The following is a 26,843-nucleotide window of genomic DNA, read 5'->3' on the forward strand; positions in this document are numbered from 1 at the left end:
AATTTTAAATGTCTTGGACCTTGTTGTTGGGTATAATTTGCGAGTAGGTATTAGTTGGAATCACAAGTTTGACGCTTACGCCAAATGCCTACATGTATCCCTACATTGGTTGTAAAGAGCCACTTGGCACAATTAAGAAAATAAAAGAGTAATGTAAAAATTTTCAATTTTAATGAAAAATATTATATTAAATAAATATGTTATGAATTGTTAAATGTGTTCGACCTTGTTTTTGGGTCTAATTTTGAATCTCGAATTTGACTTGTGAGCTCTTCACAATTCTAGTTCCCTTATATTTTTCAAGAAATTGAATCCATATATGTAATCCAAAACGAGTTTAAACAATAACAAAAAAATCCTTAGATACAAACCAAAAATATCAAAACATTTAATAATTAAACGACACATTATTAATAACATTAATTATCTAATCAAATCTAATATAATATGTTTTTTTATTATATAAAAATATTGATTATATAATATAATATACATTTTAATATATAAAACAATATGGTTGATTATTTGTTTTATCATACGGAAAAGAAAATATATAATTTGTTTTATACTCAAACAAATAATATTAAAAGGTTAATTTATATTAATATTAATTCATATTATATTAATTTTAATTTATATTAATATTAATTTTAATTCGAAAACAATTTAGAGAGCATTGGGATTAATAATATTGTAAGGATTGGGTCGATGTTTCGAATATATATATTGGTTTAAAAAGGAATAAATATTTATTTCTTTCTCTCTCTCTCTCTCTATATATATGTTAGGTAAATGTCTCAAGATATATTTTAATTTTAACTTTATGTAATTTGATTTGTCAAAATGTTTAGGTAACATAGACAACATCTCTTTCATGCTAAATTAGAATATATTTATTTATTTAAACCAATCATATATATATATATATATATATATATATATATATATGCCATATTTATTAATTTAACCCATTCTACCTTTTTTTGTATGTTCGGTGAAGATACATCATGGAAATGTTTAAGAATACACTTGAATATGGCAAGGAATTGAGCCAATGACTTAACATCTAGAAGTGTCCCATAACAAAAAACGCTCCATCCAAAATCATGCTCATGTCCAAAAATAACACCTGAATATGGTGAGATATTGAACCAGTAACTTAACATCACATCTAGAAATAACTTATAAAAACGCACCCGATTAGTCTATCAATGACTTCGTAACATCACATCTAGAAATAAATTATAAAAACACACCCATCAGTCTATCAATGACTCTATGGATATCGACACGACATTGCCCTACGGAAGCTATCAAATAACAAAAGAAACATTTAATCTCCAAGATCATAATTAAATTTGGACCATATGTTGAATTTATTGCAAAAGTGATCTAAATAAAGAAAGAAAGAAAGAAAGAAATTATTTTAACATCCATGAGGCTAAAGATAGCCTATGGGACAGATTGATTCTTCATTTGTTTGATGTATTCGGATATTTTTCTATGAAGCTTCAAAATAAATTCTCCTAGCTTCTCAAAGAACCCCTCACTCAATAGATTATCCCAAGAGCTAGATGCTAGCATATCTACATAACTTTCCCTATTGTCTTTGAAGGCGTCACATTTGAAAATGAAATGTTTTTTTGTTTCCACTTTTCCAGAAGAAATAAAAACGCATACTCTTTCCTCCCACACTTCTTTTGGCCGTTTCCAACGCCTTGTTTCACAACGGATTTGATGAGAATTAGTCCTTAACTGAGCAATAAGAATTTTGGCTCTCCAAGAGATATTGGCCGCTATGTATGCTTTTGGTTGATGACTATGAGTGGGATAAAACACTTCAATGTAGTACTTTTTCCTTCTTCCTAGTTGCTTATCCCAAGTACGCTTGTGGAACTTTTCCATAACAAATGATTTTATCTCTTTCTTGCTTATGGGCACATGTTCAAGCAAATAACCCATTTACTAAACCATTTGTTATTTTGCTGCATCCAAGTTTTTTGTCTCTTACATAATCTGTCATTAAAGACAACCTTAGGCCATCTACCCTCTTCCATTTGCTAATTTTTTTTTTAAATAACTTATGGATCGCACCATAGCAATTGCTTCAATAGGAGCAATCCCTGTTTCATTTAAAAATATGGCATAAGGAACTAAACTTTTAATCTTGAATTTGTTTATAATCAAATGCTTCTGCATTTTCTCAATTTGTCTCCACTGCATTTCAGATGTACTGCTCGCCCATAGTTCACAACCATAGAGAATCACCGGAATCAATAGAAGCCCAAAAATAGTTTGAGTCATTTTCCAGTCCCATAACTGTGCCTCTCTACATCTATTTTGAAAAGCATAAAATTCTTTCCAACTCCCCAAAGTTCTTTTCTTTCTGCAACAATTCCAGCTTAGATTTTTGTTGAAGTCAATTCCGAGGTATTTGTAATCTGCAACTTCTTCCAGAATGTTTCCTTCAAAGTAGAACTTATCTTGGTTATGTTGTATTTTCTCAGAGAAAACCACTACTTTCATTTTGCTAATATTGACTTGCATCCCCACACTTCTACAAAAATTCTCAAGGGATAGTAAGTGCTCTTTCAAACCAAGAGCCGATTTAGCAATCAAAATAAGGTCATCTGCATACAAAAGAAGCCTTATAACAAACTTGTCCAAACAGATACCATTTCCCCCTTGCGAATTTAACATTTCCTCAAGGTTATTGATATATAAACCAAAAAGGGTAGGAGACAGTGGGCAACCTTGCTTGACCCTGATATCGCTTCTAAAATTTTTAGAAATTCCCGTTGAAGTTCTCATTTTGACTTTCACCTCTTCATACAACCTATGCATAGCTTCTCAAATGTTTAGGAACCCCAAGTTCCTCCATTCTGTGCCAAAGCTTATGCCTAGGAACAGAGTCAAAGGCTTTTCTAAAATCAACAAAGCAACAAAAGACTTCTTCCTTTTTCTCCCAAACTTTTTCAATGATGTGCCTTAAAGTTATACAATGATCGATTGTGTAATGTTTAGGTCTAAAACCTGCTTGCCCTTTAGTATGCTTATCTCTTTCTTCTACCAACTTGCTAATTTTATTTTCTAGCATGCTTCTAAATAGCTTTTCAAACAAAGGGTTTATCATGATGGTCCTATAATTAGAGCGATTATTGATGTCACCACTCTTGAAAAGAGGTATTGCCATACTAGTTGTCCAATGTGTGGGTAGCCCCTGTTGTATGATGTTGTTGAATTTTTTTGTAATGTGAGGTGCAAGTTAGATAATTTTCTTGGAGTTCAGGTAAGTATTTTGCCTTTCCAACACCCAAAGTTTGGTCGATCTGTTTTTTAAGCTATTTGCGTAGTGGTTTTTAAATCCAGAAATAAAATCCTTAAAAATAGCTCATATTCACATAAATAACATCTTTACCGTCAATTACTTCCCAACTCAATTTAAGCAATCTTTGCATAAAAAACAGATAGAAATAAGGTGTAAATAAATATAAATGCAACATATTGAGCAGATGATATGCTATCTTTCTTACATTATGCCTAATGCCTACATATATCCCTATACTGGTTATAGAGAACCCCTAAGCACAATTAAGAAAATAAAAGAGTGATGTAAAAAATTTCAATTTTAATGAATAATATTATATTAAATATTAGTTGGAATCACAAGTTTGAGTCATGAGCTCCTCAGAATTCTAGTTCCCGTGAGTTTTTCAAGGAATTGAATCCATATATGTAATCCAAAACCAAGCTTAATCATCAACAAAAAAAAATAAGATTTAACAAAAAAATCACTAGATATAGACCAAAAATACCCAAACATTTAATGATTAAAGGACACATTATTAATAACATTAATTATATAATACAATATATTTTTTTATTATATAAAAACATGGATTATATAATATAATATATATTTTTATTATATATAACAATATGGAAATATATAATTTGTTTTTTACTTAATATAAAATAGTCAAAATTCCATTGATACCTCCGTGCGTGGACACAAGGTATCAATGTTTTGATCACATATGTCCCTGAACATAATTTTGTTGAAGATAGGTATTGCCTTTCTATTTAAATATGCTTAAATGCATTTAGAAAATGTAATTTCCTTTTAATAGAAATTATGTTTTTTCCTATGGGAAAAAATAATATTAGTCAAAAAAAAAATAATTAAAAGGTTAATAAATAATATTCCATTATAATTTTATAAATATATATTGGTTTAAAAGGGTATATATATATATATATACTGCGGATGGCTCGTTAAATCAGTTATAGTTTTTTTGATGGTACCATACTACTCGGATATATATATATATATATATATATATATATATATATATATATATATATATATATATATATATCTTATGTGTTAGGTAAATATCTCAACTTTTATTTTAATTTTAATTTTAATTTTATGTAATTTGATCTAGTCAAAATGTTTAAATAACACAGACATTACAACATCTCTTTCCTATTAAATTAGAATACATTAATTAATTTAAATCAATCATAATTAAACAATACATATGTCAATCCTAAATCATAATACCAATTTTATTAAATTACCTCACTCTACCTTTATTCTCTATATGTTAGGTGAAGTTACAACATAGTCATAGTCATGTTCAAGAATAACACTTGAATAGGGCAAGGAATTGAATCAGTAACTTAACATCACATCTAGAAATACTTCATAACAACGTACCAGATCAATGTAACGCACCTGATGAGTCTATCACTTGAACTCATTACTTGAATAGGGCAAGGAATTGAACCAATAACTTAACATCACATCTAGAAATACCTCATAACCGGATGAGTCTATCACTTGAATAGGGTAAAGGAATTGAACCAATAACTTAACATCACATCTAGAAATACCGCATGACACTGCACCCAATGAATCTATTAATGACTCCGTGATATTGACCTTACCCTACCCTACAACAACTATCAAAAAATAAAAACAACATTTAATCTCCAAGATCATCATTAAATTTGGACCATATGTTGAGTTTATTGCAAAAGTTATCTAAATGTAAAATAAGTTCCCAAAGTTTGGCCTATCTATTTTTTTAGCTATTTTTATAGTGATTTTTTAATCCAAAAACAAAATCCTTGAAAATATTCACATAAATACCATATTTATCATCATTTACTTCCCAGCTCAATTTAAGCAAGTCTTTGCATAAAAAATATATAGAAATAAGGTGTAAATAAATATAAATTCAACATATTGAGCATATGACATACTATCTTTCTTACATGACGCCTAATGCCTACATGTATCCCTATACTAGTTGTAGAGAGCCCATTGGACCTTGTTTTTGGGTCTAATTTGCTAGTAGGTATTAGTTGGAATCACAAGTTTGATGCGTGAGTTCTTCACAATTCTAGGTCCCGTGAGTTTTTCAAGGAATCGAATCCATATATGTGATCCAAAACCTAGTTTAAACCAAAAAAAAAAAAGATTTAGCAAAAAAATCATTGGATACAGACCAAAAATACCAAAACATTTAATAATTAAACAACACATAATAACATTAATTATATAATATAGTGTATTTTTTATTATATAAAAACATTAATTATATAATATAATATATTTTTTTATTATATGAAGCAATATGGTTGATTATTCGTTTTATCATAGAAAAGGAAATATATAATTTGTTTTGTATTTAATACAAAAAGAGTTGTCTTTAGTGTGACTTTTTGGAAGTTTTTTAGGTGGGTTTTTCTGGTCTCTAAAATCCCACAAGAATTTATGGAAATCACAAGCTTGATGGGTAAACCCTGCAGAATTGAAGTGCCTTAAGGGAATCTAAGTGCCTTAGGGGGTTTTAGGGTCTTGAATCCATATATAGAATAAAAAACCAGTTTAAATAACACAAATCAAGATTTCACCTCAAATATTTCTAGATTCCAACACCAGATATAAAATATTTGTCAAACAAATAATATTAAAAAATTAATAGATAATATTCCATGATAATTTCAATTTATATCAATATTTACTTTAATTTAAAAATAATTTATATCAATTTTATAAATATATATTGGTTTAAAATGGAATATATATATATATATATATATATATATTCAATTTTATAATATATTTTTATTTGTTAGATAAATATTTCAAGATTTATTTTAATTTTAATTTTATGTAATTTGATCTTGTTAAATTTTTTAGATAACATAGATATTACAACATTTTTTTCATAGTAAATTAGAATATATTTATTTATTTAAAGCAATCATAATTAAACAAATGCATATATCAATCCTAAATCATAATACCAGATTTATTAACTTACCCTATTTTTTTTGTATGTTCGGTGAGGTTACATCATGGTCATGTTCAAGAATAACACCTCTCAATAGGGCAAGGAATTGAACATGTGACTTAACATCTAGAAGTGTCTCATAACAACACACCCAATTAGTGTATCCAACATCATGCTCATGTCATAAAATAATACCTAAATAAAGTGAAAAATTGAACCGGTAACTTAAGATCACATCTAAAAATACCTCATAACGACACACCAATCTATCAATAACTCCCTACCCTACCCTACCCTACCCTACCCTACCCTACCCTACCCTACCCTACCCTACCCAACCCATCATTAAATCCTCCCTCTATCAAATAATAAAAACAACATTTAATCTCCGAGATCATCATTAAATTTGGACCATAAGTTGAATTTGTAGCAAAAGCTACCTAACTTAAAATAAGAACCCAAAGTTTGGCCGATCTGTTCGACCAGCCTGCCCACTTGAAACTTTTACTTTACATGATGACGAGGATTCCACTACCTTACACCCTTTCGATACATTTTTGGTTGCATGGCGTCGTCCTGATTTTGAGCAAAATTCATATTTATCCTTTACCTTCTCCTATCATCTCATCTTAAAATTGCAGTACAATTGTTAATGTTTAGGACTTGCTTTAACAAAAACATTGCGTGGTTATCTGGAAAACAATGCTTTTTTCTCTGGATAAAAAGTCAAGATTCACACCAACCTTAAATTCTCTCGTTTTCCACACACGCACATGCGACGAATAACCTGTGATGTGGTAACGCTAATTTTAAAGCTAAAGTCATGAGGGTGACATGAAAGTAAAGTCAATAGCGAGAAGAAAAATTGGACTCATTTTCTCTCGGAAGTTAGCGGGCCGCTGAACATGGCAAAAGCTCCGAAGAGAGAGTTTTGATAAGAAGCTTTAACTTTTAGAATTGTCGTTTCGAATATGGAAAGCTAAATTCATAACGCAGACGCATCACTTTAATATTTTGAACAGGATTGTTAACAAGTGCTTAATACCAGCGGTATTTGAGGTCGAGGTGGAATCATCCTACTTTACACTGTGTTAGTTGGAATTCGGCAAATCAAAAAAGACTTCTAAACATTTAAATAGATTCATATAAGATAGCTTAATCTGAAGGGGGTCGAGAAAATTTGACTCGTGATCTATAAAAAATTTAATCCTAGAATTCCAAGCATTTAAATGAATTCACAAAAAAATAAGTTAAGCTAAAAACTTCGAAAACATTTGACCCCGTAACGTCGAAGATTTAACCAGTTAACCTGCCCATGCACTAAATACTTAACCACCAAAGCTCTACCAACTAATCTATCCATTAAAGTTTAATTAACTCCCAAACTGTAAACCATATTTTTAAATCTATGGGTATGTATTTCGGGGATTCTTACTTTTTCTAACTGTCACGCTCAGACAAATAAATCGTGTCGGATTTAGCAGTTGATTAGCCCGCCAAGGCGGCTGACCCAGAAGAAGTAAAGCGTCTACGGCTTTGAGGAAATGGCGCGCCTATCGTCATTTGTATTATTCATCACATGTTCGAATAATAAAGATCTGCGCCACAGCTGCAAATATTACACAAGTTTTCTTCGCCTTTCCGGGAAGCTTCGTGTGACTTCGAGGAAGACGAGCAGCCCGGCCTTGGATAAAATTGAAGGTAGAAGGCGTTGTCAAAGTAGTGATGGGTGAGTTAATGAGGAATGGATCCATCTCGGAAGGAATGTAGTTGTTAGTAGTTACTGCAACTGCGGCAGAAGCTAGTGTGAGCTTTGGTGGTTCGTTGAGAAACTAACATAACAACAATGATTTATTAAATAGAATCGTGTGAGCTTTGGTGGTTCGTTGAGAAACTAGTTTTCTGAGGAGGGGGCCTTCACATCCGAACCAATAATGGCGTTGGCGTTGGCGTTTGAAGAGAAATGCAATTACCATCTTGGCTTCGGACTGTAAATGCTAATGCTAAGCGGCCAGTTGCAGAGTTTATACCTCTGTTGGATCTCCCCTCTGTTGGGAGAAATTTTAATTGCATTAATTTATTCCCCAGTCAGTCTGGTTTTGGATGCCCAATCGCAGTCCTGCAGGGAACCGAGGACAGCATGACTTCGTCAGATGATGATCAGAATGGTTGTTCTGGCTTTCTGACGAGTTTCAGGTGTGGAATTGTATTTGGTAGAATTATTAGTTGTGTGTTTCTTTTAAGTTAATTTTGGTGTAAGTCTGAGATTTATTGAGGAGAGGCTTATTTAATAGGGTAATATGAATATGAGTTAGATGTGTAGTTTAGGTCATGCTCAATCCAGAATTTGACATATTCATATTCTCTAAATATAAAAATAATATTAATTATTTTCTGTATTCAAGTTCCGAGAGAATTTTTTGGCCCAAAATTCTCACTACCAAAAGACTTAAAATAAATGCATAGTGATGTTAATATAAATTATTTTAAAATCCAGCTCCACCGCAGCCACGATTCCGATCAATAAATCCGGTGCGCAATTGACCATTTTCTACGGTGGAGCGATGAACGTCTATGACGATATTCCTGCAGATAAGGTATCTGTATGAGGATTCACATAGTTTTGGGCTAGAGGACTGTAGATATTGGCCGGACATAGATTTTATTATGATGACATCTGTTTGGTTATGCAGGCAGAAGCCATAATGTTAATTGCCAGCAGTGGAAACTATTCCAGTTATCCACGCAGTAATGGTTCATATGGATCGCCGACTGAGCTGAAAAACTCTGTTCCTGTCACGAAGTTGTCGGATGGAACAGGGATCCAGCACCAACCTACCAGCGGCAAGGTCAACATAGGTACGACTACTTATGGGTAAATTATATAATCTACGTTTTTTAAAAGAGATAAATTTAAGGAAGTTTTCCTATGTTGGTATATACTACCCACATAAAACTAGTTAATAATAATACCTAGTAATTTAACCAGTTAAAGTGACATACAAATTCCTTGGTACAAATATTACTGGTTTCTCATAGAAATATAGCTAATTTCATTTGGCAATGGCGTTTTGATCAGATCTTCCAATAACGAGGAAGCATTCTCTGCAATGTTTTCTGGAAAAGAGAAAGGAGAGGTACCGTAATTCCTTCCTATTTGCCATTTTGTTCCGTACACCTTTGAAACTCAGTATTCAAAAACTGTTATCTTCTTCTGTTGTGATGTGCAGGATTAACGCAAATGCGAAATTTCTATTTACAGCAGCCGAAGCGCACAATAGTAAGCCTCGACAACATCCATCGTTATCATCATATCCATAAGGGCCGTCCTAAACAATGAAAATCTCTGGGATTTTTTAACAGCAATTTACTACGCAATATGATATACAATCTCACGGTATATTCCCACTATTCAGTGCGATCTATAGCCTTTAGTATCGATGGTCCAGCACAGGTTAATATAGATGGTTGACCACAATCAACTTTGTGAGTGAATGGATAAATAAAATTGTTATGCGTTTACTTTGGATTTGAGTCGCATTTAGTATAAATATGAAGTACCCACAGACAGAATTGTTTAATTTTTTTTCAGATGTGTGATTCATGCTATAGCGTTATATGAATATCGAGATATTTACGAATCCCGGCTCTGCACGTTACGTTTATTTTAAATATTTGTTCAGGAAATTCGTTACTAGATAAATATTGTTTTTCCCATTTTACATTTTTCAGATAAATATTGTTTTTCCCATTTTACATTTTTCAAATGGATAATTCAGGGCCTCTTATCATTGATTGGGTTTTTTGGAGTTTTGGTGTTTAGAATCGATTTGCAGGTAGTCTCACCCCTGTTTGGAGGTGTCACCCATTCACCAGTGGTGTAGGAGGAGACAAGCAATAAGAAAGAAAGTCCCATCAACAACTCTAGCCTTTGGAGTTCTTGAGTTTGGAATGGATTTGCAAGTAATTCCACCCATGTTCAAATCTTTGAGGTGTCACCCATTCCCCCGTAGTGTAGGAGGAGGATACAAGCAATGAGAAAGCAAGTCCCCTCACCAACTTTGCCTTTGGAGTTGGTTTGCAAGTAGTCTCACCCTTATTCAAATCTCTTGATGTGTCACCCATACATCCATACGAATTTTGGAGATCTCTAAAGATAGGAGTTTTGGAGTTTGGAATCAATTTGCAAGTACCCATGATCAAATCTCTAGAGGTGTTACCCATACATCCATAGGAGTTTTTCTCAAATCTCTAGAGGTGTCACCCATACATCCATAGGAGTTTTGCTCAAATCTCTAGAGGTGTCACCCATACATCCATAGGAGTGTTGGAGTTTGGAATCTTTTGAGGTGCCACCCATACATTCATAGGAGTTTTTTTCAAATCTTTAGAGGTGTCACCCATACACCCATACATCCATAAGAGTTTTATTCAAATCTCTAGAGGTGTCACCCATACACCCGAAGTCCCAAAGTGTAGGAGGATACAAGAAATAAAAATGTAATACTCTAGAGGTGTCACCCATACATCCATAGGAGTTTTGCTCAAATCTCTAGAGGTGTCACCCATACATCCATAGGAGTGTTGGAGTTTGGAATCTCTAGAGGTGCCACCCATACATCCATCGGAGTTTTGTTCAAATCTCTGGAATCTAGAGGTGCCACCCATACATCCATAGGAGTTTTGTTGAAATCTCTAGAGGTGTCACCCATAGATCCATGGGAGTTTTGCTAAAATCTCTAGAGGTGTCACCCATACATCCATAGGAGTTTTGTTCAAATTTCTAGAGGTGTCACCCATATATCCGGAGGAGTGTTGGAGTTTGGAATCTCTAGAGGTGCCACCCATACATCCATAGGAGTTTTGTTCAAATCTCTAGAGGTGTCACCCATACACCTGAAGTCCCAAAGTGTAAGAAGATACAAGCAATAAAAAAGTAATACTTGCCCATGTATTGTTTCCGTATTCTATTTTTACACATTATCACTAAAAATATCACCCATACATCTATAAAAATTTTGGAATTTGAAATAAATTTACAAATAATCCCACCCTTTCCATATTCTATTTTTACACATTCTTCCCATTATTTCGGTATTTTATTTTTACACACTTTAAAACCTTTCAACTAAACAAATTCCTTATTTGTTACGCATATTGAACTGAGCCCAAAAACTAGAAATATGTTAATAAAGAAAATTTCGAACCTAAAAGATAATATTGAACCTAGAAGATAATGTTTATTTCGGTATTTTATTTTTCCATACTTTAAAACCTTTCTACTAAACAAATTCCTTATTTGTTACACACATTACCTATTGAACTGAGCCCAAAACTAAAATTATGTTGATAAAGAAAATTTCGAAACTAGAAGATAATATTGAACATAGAAGATAATGTTGGATCGAAAGTTTACTTGCTATTCAAATTTGTTCAGTTGGCATTGGAGATCCATGGAACACAAATTCTGGATCCGTCCACTATCTAATGTGACGATTTTCCCACAAAGAAGTACCTCATACTTTTATTTTGATTGTAAATTTTGAAGTATTGCTAACCAGGAAAGTTAAAAAGTTAACTTTAATCCGGTCTATTAAATCTCAAACATATTTCGAAATCTTCAATAGATATAAATATAACTCATTCTTTCTAACAAATCATTATAAAAATCTATACAGATTACATTTTCTCGCGTTGCTCTGTAGCGTGGTTCCATGAAATTTGCCCATAGTTGGAGTCTACTCAAACCTGTAATATTTCCTTCTTCTATGAAAATAAAATAATTTTTGGTATACTAGAAACGAGATGGACACTGGTATATTATAAATGAGATGTATCAATTTGATATTAATTCTGAAAACATAACATATAGTCTTTGAATTAATTCTGAAAATATAACATATGGCCTCTCGCCCGAAAAATGCGTTTTTCGCAACGCCATTTTCCTATGGCCTCGAGATAGAGGATTTTCGCAACTCCAATACTTGCATGTAAAATTTATTCTCAATGCTAGGAACTGTGGTTCATCATCACATTATTATCTCACTACTACATTTGTGATATGATCCCTCTATGAGAAAGGAAAATGCTTTAATAGATTCTATTGAATTTGATAATTATGTTGTGTGCTAATAAGATAGCTCATTAAATTAGTCAATTTGTGTTTTGATAAAAATTGGATATATTAACTAAATGGCTTTTCAGGGGAGATATGTGGAGAGTGTATAAACATGCATACAAGCCTACTTACATTGAGTTAGATGAGCTTCAAATATATAGGCTTTCACAGTAATGGGATGGTTTCAACCACTCTCTAGATATTAGAATATGAAGTCTAAGATTAGAGTTTCAAACCTATCATCATCATAACAATAATCTAAGTTTAGTTTTCTCCATTACTTCCAACACTCCCCCTTAATGGAGAAAGGGTACTCAATAATAACATACGCTTGTTGGTTTAGTCTTAGCAAGGCTTATAATTAAAACATGAAAAACTTGGTAACAAAGGTTTTCATTTTGGTCTTTTCACTTGTGAGTCCATACTTGTTCATCTTGAGTCGAGGCTTCATTTTCACTTTCCTCGCCATGAGGTAGTGATGTATCCTCACCTCATTTCTTACCCAGTGATGGAAAGCTTGAATTCTTATTCTCGCCCTTTTCAAAATTATGACAGGCTGGATAAGAAAATTTTCCCTCTCACTATTTCCATTGTCAACCATAAGAATGTTAACTATGATGTGTTCATCATTCATTCATGTAACGTCTCCACACACAGAAATATTAATGAGATCATCACAATTTAAGTTCTATTCAGCTTTGTCTTCTTCTGCCACATCTTTGCAATTAGCTTCATGTGGATCTTCCAATTGATATTCAACACTTTGTTCCTCTTTACACCCTTCCTGAAGATCAACTCGTGGGTCTTCAATCTCAGGATCTTACACAGCACACTGTGCCTTTTGATTCTTGTGATCATCAACAAAACCACATTGTTTTTCTGAAAATTTCTTTTGACTCAAACATACTGTGCATGCTAATGCTTCCAATTGCCCACATGAGAAAATCATCATCATCAAAATCAAAAATATCTAAAAATATAGACATGTTGTTAAAGTCCATCTTATCTTGTTTTATTTTGCTTCGAGATTTCTTTTGGACTCCACATGGTCCTCTAACGAGCTCCAACCCATTACCACGCAGGCAGGAAACTTCTCCCTTTGGTAGCTCTTCACGTGTAGAATCTTGTAGACTGTGGCTTCTGTGCCACGCAGGTCTCAGTGCCCTCAGCTCTGGCGATGAGCAAGAAAACGACCTCTCACAAGCTAAAAATGCTATCAATATCTAATTCTAATGTATGTGATTACATATTTATGATAACACATATTTCTGAAGATGGGTTCAAATCAGCAAGAACTTTCGCATTTTCATTGTGGCATATAATAACGTAGAAGAAAATTTACACAATTGGTTTTGGAATCTCCTCAACCTACAACTTGAGTTTCTCAAACAATTAAATTTCTAGAACAAATCTGTTAGATGATGTTGACAGCAATACTAGATCTATGGCCTGGATAATGATTCGGTTCGAAACTAGACAGAGAATTTGTCCTCTCAAGCTGATTATATAATTCTACCCCTCAAGAATTAGTGCTCAGAACCGGAAGCAAATCACCTTGAATGGTGTTCACCACTTCAATCCTCCACACCACTTACGACAGATGTTTAAGGGTTTTCTTTAATTCAAAGCAACAACATTTTGTAGCCTTCAGTCTACAACAATGACTGCAGATAAAATGTTTCTCTGCGTAGGTCAATAGCACTAGATCAATTCGGATTCACGGATCAATAACATAGATAATACGAATGATTCACACGAATGTTCCCAGCACCAGATCGAGCAACCAAAATTAAAATGAAATGTGCCCCTTTGACCATGCCACAGTTGCCACAGCTCGCAGGCTTTCAAAAAAAACACGCAGCTTTGTTCCTGACAGGGTCGATGCGATTTACCACGGCAGATTCGTGTCGTTCAACCCTTTAGTCATGTTGTTCCACCCTTCAGTAGCACAAAAATGCCAAAATAAAACACACGCAAGTGTCATAGTGGGATTGGCGTGATTCTTCCTTCAAACCACGTGACAATCTCGCCTCAGGTGCGTTGGGAAAATCCTTCACTTGGCATACAGGTTCCTCGACCCTGCAGCTCTGATACTATGATAAAAACTGAATATATTAATTAAATGACTCTGTAGGTGAGTTATTTAGAAAGTGTACAAACACTCATACAAGCCTGCTTACATTGAGTGAGATGAGCCTCAAATATACATGCTTTCACACTAACGGGATGGTTTCAACCACTCCCTAGATATTAGAATATGAGGTCTAAGATTAGAGTCTCAACCTATCATCATCATAACAATAATCTAAGTTTAGCTTTTTCCATTACTTCCAACATGTTCCCATGTGAAAATGTTGTCGATTGTGATGAGGAAATTACTACTTTAAATCATCCACAATAATGTGACCTTTCCATGTATCAATAAACCTAATTTGGTGGCTGACATTATGAAACTTCGTGGGAGAAAAACACAACAAAGAGTTTATAAATGATCATATCATAAGAATTCACTTAGACAATATAGGATGATCCAAACAATGTGGAAAAACCTGATATTATTGACAAGCAACGATAAGAATGGAAAGACTTAAACAAAATGGCCTCACAAAGACATAATGAGGCTTCTATGAAGTTATAGTCGGAGTTGCACATATTGGATCTAGATAAAAAAACGAATAAAAATTGCAAGGAAAGAGAAACAAAATCGAGAGAGAAAATAATTAAAGAATTTTGTTCATGCACAAAATGGAAAATTATTATAGAATACAACTCAATGAAATATATTTTACATGGATAAACTAATATAGTAGGGTGTCTAATATTGAATATAGAGAGATGTGAACAAGAACAGAAGAAAGTTGACACTTAGTCCTTGTTAACTGGCCATAGATTCATCAATTAAATTTCTCATGCTAGTGGAGATAGTCATATTTAGTTGCCTATGTAGTCATCTGTTAATTATCTTATGCACGTGGAGATTAGAAGAACTCATGCATGCCCTTGTGGAGTGCCCTCTTGGAGATAATATTGAGATTTCCATGCATGAATCTGCTCACTACTCTAACTAAAGTACAATTAAGTGTATGCTATCTCCACTACCCCCGTGAAGCACTAATCGAGAGAAGAAAATGAATGTTTGTCGGTAATAAGCCATGTAAGGTACCCATTTTACAATGTATCTAAGTAACATAAAACAAATTCAAGAATAGGAAAGATAGATAACCACATTAGAACCAAACCCCCCGCCCCCCTCCCCCTCAAAATATAACACTAAAAAATAAATACAACTCCTACGAAATTATGTCCTCCACTGTAAGGTCACTTAAAAGTGAAACTTTTACTCACTGAAATTATTTATGAAGATGTCGATAGCCCATTTATAAGTGGGATAGAATTGTAGGTCATTGACCCCAAAATGTATCAGTTCCCAAATTTAGTGGACATGAATCTCAATGTGTTTTGTTTGTTATCGCTACACTAGATCTCTACAAACTATAGTGTTTTTTAATTGTTGCACTAAATGATAATCAGATAATGAAATATGATACCAAGCTTGGTGAGGAAGTTTTGTTACCAAATGGCCTTAATGGAAATCTTGACCACACCTTAGTATTCAATCTTTCTTGATGATAAAGCCATCACAAATTTCATTTTTCTGGACCTATAAATGGGGTCGTAATTCAAACTGAGAACATATCCTAAGATTGACTTGTAATCAATGTTTATCACTAGCCCAATCAGGGTCAGTGTGTACAATGAGATCCAAAGTACAACCTATTGCATAATAAATCCCATAAATGATGCTTCCTTAAAAATATTTGAGTATGCACTTGGCATATTGCTAATGCAGCTCATTCAACACTTGCATGTATTTACAAATTTTTCCTACTACATATGATATAGTCTGAAGAGAGTGAGTGATATAGGGGAGACTCCCCACAAGATTTTGTACATGGTGCAATAAACAAAAGTTATATTCATTCCATCCTAAAGGTGTACCCTTGATAAGAAAGGAGTAGTTGCTAACTTGTAGTTGATCATGTGAAATTCAACTAGAGATCTCTCACACACTTAGAATGAGAAATTTTAATCCTTGAATCATTCTAGTTTATTTCTAGTCCAATGAAGAAGTGTAACACAACCATATATGTCATGGAAAACTTTTCATGCAAATTGTATTTTAAGGAAGAAATGGTTGAGGATTAACTACTTGTAATTAGTAAATAATTTACATAAAACACTATGAGCGATAGATAGCTAGACATTCTTAGCATATGAACATTTTGATCAAATCTACATCGATTTAAATGTTGAAAGAGTAAATAAGGATCCAGTCAATCATACCATTCTCCATGTGCCTACTTGAGCCCACATAGATTCTTCTTGAGTCATCAAACTAAAGATGAATTATTTACAAACCCTTGTGTCTGCTCCATGTAAATTTCCTATTTGAGATCACTATGAAGAAGTGAATTCTTCACATCCATATGTTCAACCTCAAAGCTTCTTGCTACTAAAATGGAAAGGGTTAAGAGTCCATTTTACCCACTAGAGAAAAGGTTTCATCATAATTGATGCTATAAAATTGTTGAAACCCTTTGGCCATCAACCATGCTTTATATCTAATCACAAGTCCATTCACTGCTTTTTTTTCTTGTAGATCCACTTTCATTCAACAATATTATGATGTAAAGGAAGTGTAACTAAGTCCTAAGTTTTGTTCTTAATGAGGGAGTTGTACAACTCATCCATAACTACTTCCTAGAAAGGATTACCTACAAGTTTTTACATAATTATGAGGGTTAGATGTTATAACTATGTAGAAATGCATGGGAATAATAAGATACTTAACTATAAGTGTACAAGGTGCTTCTTCAAATTGGGATCTTGTGGCATGATCATCCAAAATATCACACACAAGGTACCAATTCTATGTCAAAAGTGATTAGAAATATGAACCTTCACATGCATGATCAAGATCTATTGAATCGTCTTCACAAATCCAATATGAAATATGGTCTAAATGATTGGATGCATCATCTCTTAGATCTACTACAGGAGGAAGGATATAAGTTTTGTTCCATTAAGGGAATTTTGAGGTAAAAATGGGCCTCAAAACAAAAAATGTACTAAAAAATTAAATTTATAAGAACCAATAGGATTCAAGATGATGATGTCATCCCTAGGGGTAAATATTATGAAGGTAAAATAAGAAAAATTATTTTCTTAATTGTATTTGCAGATTATATCCTTGTATGTTTACTGAAATTTCAAGTGTAGATACTTGTTGGTCACAAAATTAAATTCCGCATCCAACAAATACCCAATTTGCACTATTCTAAGTAGGCCCACATGAAAAGAAATGAAAATACATTAAAAAAGCACGTCCAACACAAGTTTTTAATGTATTTTCACTTTTTTGAAGTCGGTGTACTCAGAAGTATGTCGAATGGGTAATATTTTTACGTGGAATTTAATTTCACATCCAATGGGTGTGTATGCTTGTAATTCCAGTAAACCTATAAGGAGATACGCTGAAAATATAAACAAAGAAATTAGTTTTCTTTCTCTTTCTTTAACAATTCATAACTTTTATTGTATTATTTTAACTATTATTTTATTATTCCTTAAGAGGCCAATTTCAGACCTCAAAATTCCCCTAATGCTTAGATCCATACATGGGAGTTTCATCAAAGTAGACACTCCTCTCTATGAAAATATTCTCTATTGAAATATATATCACCTTTGTATTCCTTTACACCATCTAGATATCCAACAAAGATGCACCCTTTGGTTTGAAGCTCCAAAGCCTTCCTCCTTTTTTGGAGCAATGTAGGCCCATTCATGAGATCAATAAATTTAGAAATGTGTAACTTCTAGTTTTGTGCTAATTCGTGCTTCAAAAGGTGTTTTTTATGTATTAGATATGCAATGAGATAACTTTTTAATGAATAAAGTGCGGTTGGTTTCTTCAACCCACAATTCAGAAGGAAGCGACCTTGCATGAAACATGTGACTATCCATCTTTTTTAAGGATCTTTTCTTTTACTCATCTACCATGTTCTACTACAGAGTGTAAGGAATTGTGTGTTGCAATTTTATTCGTTCTTCATCTAAAAAAATTTGAACGTCCTTGTTGACATACTCCCCTAATTACCTGTAGAGGGTATCTTTATCATCTTTTCATTCTTCTTCAGTGCATGGGCTTTGAATATCTTCTAAATCGTCAAACACTTCATATTTGACTATGAGAAAGTACACCCATGTGTACCTCATTCAATCATCTATGAATATGGGTACATATCTACATTTTTTGTATGGAAGGATCTAGAAATAGCCCCATAAGATCATTATCATCAAGATTCAAGGGAGAGGAAGCCCTTTATACATACCCCTTCTAAAAAATCTTTTGTGTATGCTTTCAAACAACACATCCTTCACAAACTCCATCAAAATATTTTGTGGAAGGTAGGATTCTTTCTATCCTGTTTTGGTTATGATGTTACATGTATTTGAAATTTAAGTGTCCAAAAGTTTCATGCCAAATTCTACCTTCATTTGCATGCGTCAGTGGTAAAGTGGAACCTCATTAAGGAAAAAATTTAGAGAAAATGTTCAATTGAGACCAATGATTTACCTTACCAACTACAATTTTGCATTTATCTTGAATGCCATATATGCTTATCAAATATGGGGTGAATTCAAATATCTTTTCAGTGCATATATGTGTCATTTGATACATATAAAGAATATTTATTGGATTCTTTGGAATATTATGAACATTATGGAAACTTCTATCTCCAATTCCTGCTATATTTCCACTTTGTCATCAACATCGAGGCTCCACATTATATTGGCACTATTTCCTACTATCATGTGTAATTCAGTACCTTAGTATGATTAAGCTTCTTTAATGCCCTCTTATAGTCACCGAATCATATTTAATTAGTGTTAATCATGGATTAGTGTTTTTTCGTAAGGTCGGATAGACTCACGATAAAATGTGATTTCCCCATTATATAAAAAAATTGGGCCTTTTAAATTTCCACATACTAGATTAGCTTATGCACCTTTCTACTAGTCCTCAACATATTGAGCATATTCACACTAACCTATATATGTGGGCTCTTCTACCAGGACTAGCTCATACCAATCCCCGTTCTATTGGGCTCATTCATATCAGCCTGCACCTCTCGACTCTTATATCAGGTTGGACTAATATAGATCCCCACTTCCTAGGAAAGTCAATATTGTCCTCTAGCCTACAAGGTTAGTCTTACTAGGTTGGGTTCCAATCCACCATAAAGAATATTAATTAACCTAGCCCATTCCATGATCTACCTCACTTCAAACTGATTTTTCTCTTCATTCCCTAGGAATGAGGAAGAGTTCCATATGTCATTAGAAAGCTCTCTGAGCAGGCTAGGAAACTACTTATTTTTCATTCTCATTTTTCTTATGAAATTGAAGAAGAAATTCCTTCAATTATAGAATACTAAAATTTTCAAATTCATCCATGACATCAAACTAAACAACTTACGCTTAGAATATTCACACATAAAAACATACAGTTAGCAAATTCACACATTAAAAACATACACTTAAAAAATATATCAACAAACTTAGCAGTATCCCCCTTTCGATTTGATGGAAATAACAACAAACATTTCTAGTCATTGATGGCCTTGGGCTTGACTCCCCTTATCAGTTTGTTGATTTTCATCCTCACTATGTAATTTTCTTATTAGCTTTAATTTTTTCTCATTCTCCCCTATTGACATCAATGGAAAATGGCTTAAATTGAATTTTTGACTCATTCTCCTAGTGCACATAACTCCCCCTAAGCATATGTTACTTTCTTTTATCATGTATTTAGCTTCTTTCAACCCCACTTGAGCTGATTTTGTTTGTTGTTGTTTGTCATCCTAGCTTAGAACTACCTAGGAAAAAAATGGATATATTCCTTCTCTCCTTTTGAAGAGAATTAATGAATACATGAAAGAGAAGTATATCTTAGGTTCTTCCTTAAATACTCAAAGGGCTCTCTTGTAAAATTCTTAATGAATATGTCAATAATATGTTCCTTTGTAGCTATGTCTTCCAGCATAACAATTTGAGCAGCCTCATGTTCCTTGCGAAAATGATACATTATAAGGATATTATTCATTTTTGAATGAAGAACAAGGTTCATAGACATGTTGCTCACAGTACTATTGTAAAAAAAAATGAGGATTGGTTGCTCATGTTAACTTCATGTCTTACAAATATTTCTTCATCCATAGTATTTGAGTGCAATAATAACCAACTTCTGTGTACTTTGCTTTAGTCATAGATATGGAGATTGAGGTATGCTTTTTACTCATGATGCCACCAAATAATTTCCTAGAAATAATGCACCACCACTTGTGATCTTCCTATCATCTACACTTCCATCCTAGTCAACATCTGTGTGTGTAGTCAAGCAGAAGTTTTGACCTTTAGGATACCATAAACTAAAGTCCATTGTGCTCATTAGATATCTAAATTTTTCTTTTATAGCTAAAAAATGACTCCATTTTGCAGCTTTCTTAAACCTTAAACCATAACATCAACTTCCATGATGTTTGGGCTTCATCTTGTTAAGCACAACAGGGTGCCAATCATGGATCTGAACATCGTCTAATTAAATTCTAGTGACTCATAATCTTACTCAATTTGTATCTAGTAACAATAGGGTCACTAAAAAGTGGGCAATGCTCCATCCCAAACTTCTTTAACATCTCTTTGAGGTATTTCCTTTGTGATATGAACATACCTTTTTATAATTGTACAAACTGTAAACCAAGAGAGGAGGATAATTCTCTTAACATTGATATCTCAAAATCATCTTGCATTGTAGCTACATATGTCTGGCCTAGAAAATATACATCACTTCCAAAGATAATAACATCAATATCAACAATAATAATCAAAATATTTTCATTTAAGATTCTATATATAGATTATTATTAGTTGTTCCTCTTTTGAGTCTTGATGTTGTAGGTACCTGTCCAATCTAGAATACCATGCACTTGGTGCTTGCTTTAATCCATAGAAAGCCTTTTTAAGTCAACATACATCCTCTTAATTGTTCTACAACTGTTATGGTTGAGGATGATCTATATAAATTTCTTACTCAATCTCCCCATTTAGAAATGTTGATTTCACATCCATGTGATAAAATTCAAGTTTCTTATTATAAGAAAATGCTATGAATCATTCTTATTGCTTATAGTGTTGCAACAAAGACAAAGTTTTACTGAAATTCAGTTCCTTCAACCTATGCATATCTTTTGCACACTGATCTAGCCTTATTCTTGACAACATGACCATCCTCATTTAGCTTATTCCTAATGTCCCATTTAGTTCCTATGGAAATTTTATTTCTTGATCTATAAATTACTTCCCATGTTTGATTTTTCTCTATTTGATCTAACTCTTCATTCATCGATTTTATCCAATTCTTATATTGGAATGCTTGAGAAAAATCTCTTGCTTCTATTATGGATAGAAGAGTAGTATGTGCATGACTGATAGCTCCTGCAAACTTTGTTCTAATACGAACTCCTACTTCTTTGTTATCAAGAATTTGACTATTAGGGTGATGTTTTTGCACATACCTAGATGGGGTTTTTTGATGTGAATGTGACACTTCTTATTCTACTTCATTTTTTAATTCTTTGAGATATTGTTCTTCATATTAATTGGTGATTTTATCATTGGGGCTAACATTTTCGATTTTCTTCTCCTTGGGAGGTAACACTTCATCAACTCTCACATTAATACAATCAATTATCTTACACAATCTCTTATTATATCACCAATATCCTTTACTCTTTGTGGAATAACCTAGGAATATACCTTCATCATAAATATCATCAAAGTTTCCAAGATTGTCATCATTAATTTTAATATAGCACTTGCTACCAAAAAGGTTGAAGTATTTTTATGGATGTTGGCTTTCCCTACCAAAGCTCACAAGGAGTTTTGTCATTGTTCCACCTGAATTGAGCTTTATTCAAGATTTGGAATACTGTATGAACAACTATAGCCCAATATATATTTTTTCTCCTTTTGTAATTTAGCATCATCCTTTCCATCTATTGCACTATTCAAATTTTCCTTCCCACCACACCATCTTGCTGCGGGGTGCCTGCAATTGATAAATGTTTCCTTTTGCCATGTTCTTTACAAAAGTCATAAAATTCATTTGCGGTAAAGTCTCCACCTATGTCACACCTTAGGAAATTGATTTTAATGTATTGTTGGCTTTCAGAAATGTCTTTGAATATTTTGAACTTACCAAGTGCTTCATATTTCTCCTTCATGAATATAACCCAACTTATCGTAGTATAGTCGTCTATAATCAACCTAAAATAATGTTCTCTACTAGGGGTGTTTGTTGTTGAGGGGGAACATATGTCTCTAAGAACCAATTGCAAAGGCCTGATTGATGATTGTTTTGACATGATTTTTAAACTGTGTTTTTGGGCTTCAAAATATTTTCCAAATCCCTCAAAAGGTTTTTCTTTTAAACAATGAGCACATTCCCATTTAAAGCCCAAATATTCCTTAGATAGGTCATAAATAAACGTAAGATACATAATCATGAACATAAATCCTAAAAATAATCATTTAGCATCCAAGGACCTTTATTTTATTCTGTAATATTATAAAGGACACACTATCCACCCTTCATGAAAAATACCCCCTAATTATGCTCATGTATTTTTAGTGGAAGGTCAAATATACTTTATGTATTTTGTGTGTCTTTATTTAAGGTCGCATTCATGTTGTTGAGATATAGAAGAATTATTTAGGTACCAAATTAAATTTCCTTTTACTTTGTACCCATTGTTAAGGCCTAAACATCATTCCATGTTGTGCATTGTAACATCGTTTCACAATGACCACATTCACAATGGGAGGAAAATATCACTTACAATGGTGAAGCATTAAGCCATGGTCATTGTCTGCAATGGTCACTCTGCTTAAGAAACATCATTTAGGGATTAAAGAACTTGATTTAATCCCTCAAGGATATAACAAAAACATATTTTAGTAAAGGATTTTGTGGAACCCCCCTTCCCCAAAAAATTATCCCTTTTCTATTTATAGAGGAGGTTTTCATTGAATATGGGTGACATGAAGTTTCAACGGAATTATTTTAATAAGTTTTCTTAAATTGTATAAGGAATGTTATAGTGGTCACATGTTTTGCACACTTGCACATTTCCATTATAAGTGTTGTTAAAATTGGAAACTAGGGCCAAACTCCATGTGGGTTAGCTTATTTATGGTAGTTGATATTTTTATTGGATCCCTCTCATTGAGAGGTGTAGGATTGATCCTAATATCATCTGATTCTGATAAGTATTCATGGAGATATGAATTTATTTTGATTATGTAATTATTATCAAGCCGACCAACTCTTATGTAGGCTCTAGAAGCCCAAACGTCATGTCTCTTAAACCTATACATTTTTGGTATAAATAGGTGAGGATTTGATGTCATTTGAACACACATTCTTGAGTGATCTCCTCCTCTCCACGTCTTGGGTTTTTGGAGGAGTGAGACACCAAGAGTAATACGTTGGCCTTATGGTGATGCCCTAGCTGCAGGTTGATTAAACGCAACGCTAAATTATAGGCACGTGATGGATTTTATACATTGTTCTTTGAGGATGTTATACGCTGGTCATATAACACATGGAGAGCACTCATATGCTAAAGCCCCAACACATAGTCAAGGGATCAACACAGTCAAGGGAATGCAACATCATACACTGTCCAGAAGCCCTAACACACAACGTGGTCATGGGATCAGCACAATCAAGGGAACACAACATCATATGTTGTCTAGAATCCCCAACATGCAATGCAGTTAAGGGATGAACGTAGTCAAGGGAACATAGCACTCATACGCTAAACCCTAACATGCTATCAATGGAACAGTTATGAACACAGTCAAGGACGTAGTTATGTGACACTTATACGTTGTCTTGAGATGTAGCCACAATCTATGCAATCATGGTTACCTATATATGTTGTTCTTTACGCAGGGTAGAAAGATTCATATGGAGTCATTCATATGACACTTATACGCACAAGACAACAAAGTCGCAGTCATAATAGAACCGTAGTAAGGAATGAAGCTACAGTCAACCGCAATCAAGGTTAGATCTAAGGTTTGGTTGTGTCCTCGGATTGGTTAAGGAACTGCAGAACTAAAGAAGCGATCATGGTACCTCTAGATAAATTACAAACCAGCTATGACTCGATAATGAGATAAGGGTTAAATGAAGAGATCCATAGTATATGGTAGTCTCAACATATTTCAGAGAACAGTGACAAGCATCATATATAAGCATGATTAGACAATGGGACTGCATGCTGATGTATGAGGCAGCATCAATGAGACTGCATGTTGATAGATGAGACAGCTGATGATGTATGATGCAGATTCATGGACATAAAGGGTAGCATGATGATGGATGAGGTCATGGACATGAAGGGCATCATGATAAGATCATGGACATGGGCATCATGATGATTATCATGATGAGCGCAGCATGGTGCGGTATGCAGTGGTGCAGCAAGAGGACCAGATGCATAACGATGATAGGTGAAGGAGTCACCTTGGAGAATTAGTTGAAGTAGAATGTCCTCAACTGATGTCATCGTTATACGAAATGATCTATGCTAGATCTAGATAAGTCAAAGTGTTGACTTCTATTGTAAATGTACTATCTCTCTCTCTCTCTTTCTCCGTTGAACTTTGAAGAACATAAAAGAAGAATTGATCAAGGGTTTCCCCACATTGTGGGGTTTCTCCTTGGCTAGCGCCACATCTTGTGTCCTCTTGTTTTGGCTTGTCTTCTGCAATTTATATTTATGCTCCATCTACAGTTTACTTTATGCTGATGTGATTGCTAATGTGAAAAGAAATTGAAATAAATTTCTCTAGCATAGAACATACCTAAACTTAACATGGTATCAGAGCTGAGGTGAAGACAATGCCCAAGCAAGAGTGAAAGAGCAATCACCAAAGAAAATAGGGACAAGACAAAAGGATCAATGAGTTCCACATCTCTCTTCTAAGTTCTCTAAGGGTGAAGTGGAAGCAGAGAATATTATTGGAATCGCACAGCGGAAGATCACTTCATTGGGAAGTTTAGATCTAAGGGTGGATGGAAAGGCAGATGCCTTAGTTACAATAAGTTTTGCCATCATGCAAAGGTGTGTTCGAATAGCAGAGACACATCTCTTGATGAAGATAACAATCATTCCAGGGACATCTTCAATGATCAAAGGAATGATAAGTAATGCAGGTCATTAAGGAAATAATAAACTCTTCAAAGAAAGCAAGGAACCCCAGAATCTCTTTTATGTACCTGATCGCAAGAAGAACCTGGTGTCCATCTTGGAAATGGAAGTTTAAGGTTTCAAGGTGGCACTCATCAATGGAAAGGTACGTGTTTGAAAATAGATTTTTCAAAGATGTTTTAGAGTTCAGGGTTATATCAAGTCCACAGGGGACCATGTCCATTGACTTAGCACTAGAGCTCTATGAGTCAGATGGTGACCGGGATCCCTGAATTCAAAAAGAGCATGAAGGTACATGTCTGAGATGTACCGAAGTAAAATCTCACAAGGGAACCATTCCCCTCATGTAGCAGGTCCATAGATTTGGAACCTGTGGAGTTTGAGATTCATGAACAGGAATCTCATGTATATAGGTGGAAGAAAGCCCTCTATGGCTTGAAGCAAAACACCTCGGGCGTAGTATGAGAGGATTCATAGCTATTTGATGAAGCCGAGATTCACTAGGAGTGAAACCGATGCAAACCATTACCCGAAGGTTGTGGATGATAGACCTCTCATACTAGCACCTCATAAGGATAACCTATTTCTGACAGGTGTAGACCCTCTCATTTGCAGAAGTGAGAGATAGTTGGATTCCAAATGTGGAATGATAAACGACAAGCTTGTGACTACCTTGAGGATATTAACTTTAAGAAGTTATATGGTAGTAATGTCGAACCAGATTTGGGAAATGCCTCTGAGTTTTATAAACTCAATCACACTGATGTTCTTGGTGAACTTCTATCTCGACATATGTTTTTCAGTTAGCATGGTGAGCTCATATTTGGTTGAGCCTCACTAGATTGGTGCCAAGAATCCTCTGAGATATCTTTGGGGCATAATCTCTCATGGATTGAGATACACTGCCGGAAATATGAAAACTACATGATTATTTGAATGCTGACTGGGCAGGTAGTGTGGAGGATCACTAGAGCACTTCTCAGTGCTGGTTCTCTTTGGATTCTGCTTTGATATCACGGGTGAGTAGGAAGCAGAAATCGATTGTTATAAGTATCACCAAGACCAGATATATAA

At 33.8% G+C, this 26,843-nt stretch overlaps 1 pseudogene across 1 annotated transcript; it reads left to right on the plus strand.

The window, feature by feature from the left end:
- The first annotated feature begins 8,227 nt into the window (after positions 1–8,227).
- On the plus strand, positions 8,228–9,830 carry LOC149176810 (protein TIFY 10b-like; annotated as a pseudogene). Its single transcript, XR_016258670.1, has 5 exons — positions 8,228–8,504; positions 8,806–8,905; positions 9,002–9,167; positions 9,388–9,445; positions 9,539–9,830. The product of XR_016258670.1 is annotated as a protein TIFY 10b-like (transcript).
- The last annotated feature ends 17,013 nt before the right edge of the window (positions 9,831–26,843 follow it).

Source organism: Pinus tabuliformis, chromosome 4_1, assembly GCF_031772625.1.
Source record: "Pinus tabuliformis cultivar Carrire ecotype Pingquan chromosome 4_1, CPIR1, whole genome shotgun sequence".
Classification (NCBI taxonomy): Eukaryota; Viridiplantae; Streptophyta; class Pinopsida; order Pinales; family Pinaceae; genus Pinus; species Pinus tabuliformis.